A 7,911-nucleotide genomic window follows, 5' to 3' on the forward strand; every position below is an offset into this window, starting at 1 on the left:
TACAAAACATGAGATTGGGAAACATCACCTGTTATTAAGTAACAAGCGATTACCATCATGTTACTGTTGTGAATAATTTCGGCTGTAGTAAAAGGGTATCTAAACTCGGCAGCTATTAATGTAAGAACATTAAACTTATCTTTCTTGTTCCGGCATTAGGTTAAGCACAAACCATTAACCATAGAGGCTTAGAATCTCCCGCAGGGAAAATAATATCTTCACTCAAGTTTATTAGAAATTTCTAGGATTCCAGTGTAAAGTCTAAGTAAAAATATTAGGAAAGAGAAGTTGAAAGATAGCAAGAGTAACTGCTGGAATTTAAAACATAGGAGCCTTCAAAACCGAACTCCCCCAGCAATATGTCATCAGAACGAGATCAGTTTATTTTGGCTGTTGTAAAAGTACATTGAAATGAGACGGGGCTGTGTGCATTATCCCATAGGATTTTAATTCCATCTAGAATAGATAATATTTGTATTCCTTTCCGCTCAGACTTGAAGCCATTTATTAAAATGAGTATTCAAATACAGTTAAGATTATGGCATATAAGGGTATTACTTCTAGTTATCATGCAATGTTTGTCGAACCTAAAACGAAAATATACTTCCAGAGGTTTTTATTACACTGATGTACTGCCATCCATCTCGAATAATATTAAAACCGTGAAATCACATAATGTCATCTTTTAAGGTAGTAAGTTGGCCAGGGCACCAGCCACCCGTTGGAAACTACCGCTAGAGAGTTATGGAGCTATCTGACTGGTCAGACAGTGCTACATTGGATCCTTCTCTTTAGTTACGGTTTATTTTGCCTTTGGCTACACATCACTGAATAGTCTGGCCTATTCTTTACACATTCTCCTCTGTCGCCATACACCTCACAACACTGAGATTACCAAACAATTCTTCTTCACCCAAGGGGTTAACTACTGCACTGTAATTGTTCAGTGACCACTTTCCTCTTGGTAAGGGTAGAAGGACACTCCAAAATCAAACCATTGTTCTCTAGTCTTTGGTAGTGCCATAGCCTCTGTACCATGGTCTTCTTCTGTCTTGGGTTAGAGTTCTCTTGCTTGAGGGTACACTCGGACACACCTTTCTACCTTATTTCTCTTCCTCTTGTTTTGTTAATTTTTTTCATAGTTTATAAATGAAATAATTATTTTAATATGTTTGCTGTTCTTAAAATATTTCATGTTTCATTGTTTCCTTTCCTCACTAGGCTATTTTCCTTTTTGGATCCTAGGGGCTTATGCTGCATCCTGCTTTTCCAACTAGGATTATAGCTTAGCAAGTAATAGTGATAATAATAATAATAATTTAGCATTTTAGATAAGTTTATGAAGATGAAAATAATTTCTGCCACGCGATTTTTATTGTATATTTCCTGACTGCTATTCTAAAGTGTTGAAGATTGGTATTTCGCTAATTTGGTTCAAATACAATAATTTAAAGGAAAAATAAAGATATAAGATATACAACAAAGCAAGAAGGGAAGGTAAATTAGTTATAATTGGGCTTCTTGGGTATAACTTTTTTTTTAAGCAAGGCAGTAGAAAATCCTTCAAACCTATACAATTTCAAGTGATGTATAGTTAGGTATATAATGAGAGAGAGAGAGAGAGAGAGAGAGAGAGAGGAGAGAGAGAGAGAGAGAGAGAGAGATCATCCTAAATCTGGTTTGTTCAGCTTTTCAACCTCTGACTCATATATTAGGTCGATATTACCGTCTATTAATTATGTTGAGCTTTTGATAATGGAAATGACTTCCCTAAAAGGTTTACTCAGATTGAAAGGAGAGTTTATGGAAATATCTCATTAAATTGGGCATTTAATATCTAGTTTAATGAGTGACCTAAATTCTCGTAACCTTGATTCTTATCACTTAATTACTGTTTTCCACTGCAATAAGCCACGAGTAAACTTGTGTCCATTCAAGTTAATGAATGATAGTTACCAAATGAATTACCAGAAGGTATTGTCGTTCAGGCTTTCAGCATGCATATAAATGTGCTAATGGAGGACTGAATGGCTGAGAATGAGTGGGACAGAATTATAATTTGTGATAACAAGTGTACTTTATATGGTACGAGAATGAAAGGTAAAGTGCATATTTATTTTAGAGGGCTGGCATGTTAAATCTGATCTGAATGTATGCCTAGCTAACTTTGGTGAACATGAAATGGTAGTTGTCCTAGGAAATTTCGATTGCAAAGCAATTCATTGAGAAACAAGTAGAGATTTCATAGACACTGAGCTCATGAATTAAATGAGAAGAAAGACATGACTTTGGTGAATATGAAATGGTGGTTGTCCTAGGAAATTTCGATTTCAAAGCAATTCATTGGGAAAGAATTAGAGATTTCATAGACACTGAGCTCGTGAATCAAATGAGAAGGAAGTTAGAACTCTGTAAAAATGTGTTTGGAAATAGACTTGATTGCTGGAAATATTTGATTTCCAAAATAAGAACATTAGTAAGCATACGCGGGGAAAGGAAATAATGTGGAAAAGAACTTACTAGATTATGTGTTAGTGCAGAATAGATGAGACAAATTTAATGGATGTAATGGTAATATGAATGATTTAATTGAAGGTAAATTCTAGGTAGATATAAATCAAGAAGGGAACAGAAATATATGATACTTAGGATGGAAACTGGGAAAATGGTATTGTCTATGTAATTATGACTAGTGATTATGATAAAAAGGAATTGCGAAGCTAATATACAAACTTTAGGCTAGTGTAGTGAAGCAGGGGAGATTTTAAGATTTTCTGATTGGTTCATAGGGATAGCAAGACGTTTTTGTGCGGATGACATTATAGGAAAAGGAAATGAAGATAGTAAGAAGTGATGAGGGATGAGTAGATGAAAGGTATAGTGTGAAAAATAGTGATTATTTGATGTACAGTTGCATTATAGAAAAGTACAGGTGCTGGCTTTCAAGAAAATGGATATTTGTTGTGTAGTCAAGAACAATAACAATGCTAAAGGTAAAAAAATATTACCAACAAAAATATAGGTGAGAAGTTAAGAAAAATATATTGAATGGAGAATAGAAATTCGTTTCACCAGGTAGTTATGAGAGAGAAAAGGTCTTATAAACCAGATATCTGAATTAAATATACGTTTGGAGATATCAGATGTCAGGGCAGTCCTAAGTTGAAGGAGTAAGTATTTTGAAGTAATTTTAATAGAAAATTGGAGGTAATCAGATCCAAGTTAGCCAAGATTTAAAAGGGTTTAAATTGTGTACTATAATCAGTTTAGAAGCCTTCTCCCCATGTATGTATGTATTAGTGGTTATTGTTTGACACTAATTGCATAAAAAATAAGGAAGACATATCAAGTTATTCTAAATGATGGGTATTGTAATTTAAAAAAAGTCATGAAATAACGTCTTCGTAGTAAAATCCTTTTTCCTTTGTGCTATTCAAAAGCATTTTGAAAGATAGAAATAATTTGCATTGTAATTTACAAATTCGACACCTAATGGTTTGCCATTAGAAGAAGAAAATAATACTTGAAATATTAAATTCTTATTCTACAAAATTTCGAAGAAAACTCCGAATGAAGGAAGGAGTATTAATTAGCTTTGAATATCCATGAAAATAAGAAATATTTTGAATCAGACACAGGACGTTCATATAACACGAGAAAAAGATAGATCCGGTAATTTCCTGTAGTTGGTTTTATATTTCATTTAATTACTTAGTAAAGCATAGAAACCAAGTGAATCTCTCTGACGGTTACGATGTGGCCAAGGAAGGAAGATTGACTAATGGATTCGGATCCTGTTTCCGTCGCACCTTTGGAAGCTCTTTCAGACTACCAGCGTCGAACCTCGACTTTGATGGTGGAAATTCTTTGTGTCCCCCCCCCCTCTCTCTCTCTCTCTCTCTCTCTCTCTCTCTCTCTCTCTCTCTCTCTCTCTCTCTCTCTCTCTCTCTCTCTCTCTCTGAAAACGAAGAACCAGAGTGAAGATGAGGGAACGCGCAGAGAGGCACCAAAAAAGTCCTGGTGCGAAATAGGATCACGTCTGTTTGAAGTTGAAGTATTGCATGAAACTTGCAACATAATGCAACTAAGCTCCCTCGTTGAGTTACTTGTCTTTGGGTGTTTGTTTGCGTGCGCACGCATGGAACGTTAATTAAATGTTTGGACTGCTTGTGGATTCAAGGTATTTCTTGCTTTTTCCGTCTAAAACCTGGTTCGCCATGTCTGACTTCGTATTGAAGGAATCTTTTATATTGCAGCGTTGATTTTTATTATTTTAAGTATGAAAACTGTGCTAATGCATCCCACTCTTCGCGTATACATCTGGACGAAATATTAGGGCGTTTTAGAATAATATCTAATATTGTAACTTGCTCTCTCTCTCTCTCTCTCTCTCTCTCTCTCTCTCTCTCTCTCTCTCTCTCTCTCTCTCTCTCTCTCTCTCTCTCTCTCTCTCTCCTTGAAAGGTAATTTGGCAACCCAAACACCGGCTATCGGATGAAAATTAAACAGATATATTGGCTCCATTAATGGGACTTTCACTTCCACGGAAGAGGATGTATAATCAACATAGCTCGTTGGATAAAATTAGATGATTATCATAAAAGGAAATAACTGATATTACTGATATTGTAACTAGACACCGCAAAGTCACTGGACATCTTTTCGGAGTGTACATATATATATATATATATATATATATATATATATATATATATATATATATATATATATATATTATATATATATTTATATATATATGTATATATATGTATATATATATATATATATATATATATATATATATATATATATATATATTATATTTATATATAATATATATATATATATATATATATATATATATATATATATATATATGTGTGTGTGCGTATGTTTTTGTAAGTACACTGAGACTTTATGAAAAAAGTAACACATACAACAGAAGGAAGAACAGTGTTGGTTCCAGATGAAAAAAAGTGTGGATTAGATTTTTATTATGAAACAACCATGTAAGATTTTTGTGATAAAAAAAATCTATCTATCTATCTATATATATATATATATATATATATATATATATATATATATATATATATATATGTATATATATATATATATATATATGTGTGTGTGTGTGTGTGTGTGCGTGTGTGACATACATAGGGATTGATAAATCTTATGGGAGATTAATAGGAAGGATGATGGGGAGGAGTGTTATGGAATACTATTGATTGAGATTGGCCATTAGTTTACATAATTAAATTGAATTATGTGTAAGTGAAACAGTTGCATTATTTTTTTTATTTTATTATGCATCGCTTGACTGGAAACCAAAGAAAGCAAAGCTCTAAGATAAGAAAAGGATTCATGAATAAAGTGAAGAAAGATTGATTTCTGCAAATATTTTATTGTTGGGATATTAATTAAGATTGATATTTGCTCATGTGTAATGACTGGGATATTCAATAGTAATTAAAGAGCTTAGTAGTGAAATATATCAATATTATTTAAGAGGAATAATTTTGGGAAAATGTCAACCATAGTAAGGATATTCTAGTAAACGGAAGCTGTGGAGTAAAGATGGCGTAATAGGATTAATAAGTAAGCTTGAGGGCGGGATAAGAAATAGAAATAGAAAACCGGAAGCGTGAAAGGTAACAGATGTTTGCCAGAGATTTGCAAGAAATTGGAATTGTTGACTGAAATATGCATATGCATATTGCTAATCTGTTTTTTTTTTAATGAAGCGTTGTGTTTGAATGCAAATGAAAGGGAAAATATGGAGTTTTTGAAGTTACATCTTAAAAGCAATAATTTGAAACATTCTTAGAATTTCCTTAGCAAAACAGATTTAAGGAAGATGGTCAGGAAGAATCCGGGATGATTAAAAAAGATTGCAATCATTCATGTCTAAGATATAATAACTTCTGGATCCCATCATTGAAAGACTTATTTAGGGTAAGGAGCATTGATATCATCCTTCCCATAAAGAATCTAAAGAAAGTAGGTAACATGGGCAATCCTGGCTCTCTGGCCTAAATTTCGAAGGCTTTATGGAAAATGTTTAATATTCAATTATAATCAAAGTAAATTTTGTAGACGGAGGGTACCAAGATGTATATTAACAGTCATTTTAGATATTGAATTCCATTGTCCCGTTCAATTACCACGCCCCCTACATGTTTATTCTTGGCTTAAATTGTTGATATCAAACAGTTATTACAATAACCCCCCCCCCCCTCTCTCTCTCTCTCTCTCTCTCTCTCTCTCTCTCTCTCTCTCTCTCTCTCTCTCTCTCTCTCTCTCTCTCTGTCAAACCTTATCTAGGATTTGACGCAACTCAGATAGAGAGTATCCGGTTTGCGGCACAGCTTTAGAACATATCTCTATGGAAATATGAAAAGGATTATTACTCCAGCGATTCAGACTGTTTAGAGCTAGTGTTTCTTTGATTGCTGAAAGGTTATTTTTTGGAGGGAAAACATTTATTTTTGCGTACAGGTCACTTATTTCATTCTATTTCAACACTTTCGAAAAAATGCAAAGGATAAAAGTTGTTCAGAGTAATTAAAAATCTCAGAAAATTATCTTTATAGACAGATTATTCATTAATTGAATTTTACGTTAAAATTTCGTGAAGTTCATGTGATTTCTTTCATTACAATATTTGCCACGTAGTACGGACATAGCATAGGATTTAAGGCGGTTTGAAATACTTGTATGTGAATGAGTCAAGGGGAGAGGCTGTCTCAACTCCCTCCATGTAAGGTCACGGGATCTGGGTAGGGGTGCTTATGGCCATGAAAAATTCCATTGATTTCCGTACAACTAAGATACAACGGTAACGTAATTAGCAGCATTGCACATAGAGAAGAATCAAACGTAACATTCACAACAGACCACACTGGTAACTTGCATACACTTCAGAAATTGATATACTATTATTTTTTCTTGTTGTTATATTATGTTTTCACGTTATGTGTTTCACAAATACATGCAAATAGTTATTAGTACTATAATAAGATTGATAATAATCATTTCATCATGTCAATTTTCACCTCATATCACTCTTTTATGGTGTTAAAAGTTTCATTAGTTGTATCGATTTTGTTAAATGTTTTACTCATAGTCTCTGAACTGCCGATGAGGGTTATATGCGAGGTTTTGTAACGCTGCCATTCCTTATATGCGTATAGATATCATATACATTGCAAACTACATACTTTATGCACAACTCATGTGCATTTTTTATGATTCATTTACAGAAGAATTACCTTATATAGGCTACTTGGTTAATGTATAAACCATTAAACTTATTGCAAGACCACTGTCTAGATTACGCATGGAGTGGCACCATTGTAATTACAAGTGGCAACACTTATTAATTTCCACCTTGTACATGCATTTGCCAGTTGTAAAGTGGTCCTTGAAGTGTGACAAGAATGGGACTTCCTCCCGCTTTCACATTTGCCTCTCTGTCTTTAATATAAGGGAATATCAAGAATCTACAATATTAATCTACTGCCCTTAGCTCCATTATCTACTTAGACTTATATGGTAATGTTAAATGCAGTAGATAATGGTGCAGTGAGTTATATGTCAATAGAAACTTCAGCCGATACCGGAATTCTGAAATCCAAGAAAGCGGCTGCCATTAACCATTGTTTACTTCTCGTACCTTACTCTGGATCTCTTACAGTAAGTCAGGATTCCATGGATCGTATCCTGACAAGTGATAGAATGCTTGTGCAGACCTGCATCAAACGGTCTGCATTACTATTGGCAGATAGAGTTAGCAGAATACGATCGCCACCTGACGTTTATAACTTCGTATGGAAGATTCCAGCACTGTCGTAGCCCATGGGATTGTCTGCAACAGGTGTTACATATTGACTTCGAGGGGTGATATGG

This window comes from Palaemon carinicauda, chromosome 2, assembly GCF_036898095.1.
Source record: "Palaemon carinicauda isolate YSFRI2023 chromosome 2, ASM3689809v2, whole genome shotgun sequence".
NCBI lineage: Eukaryota > Metazoa > Arthropoda > Malacostraca > Decapoda > Palaemonidae > Palaemon > Palaemon carinicauda.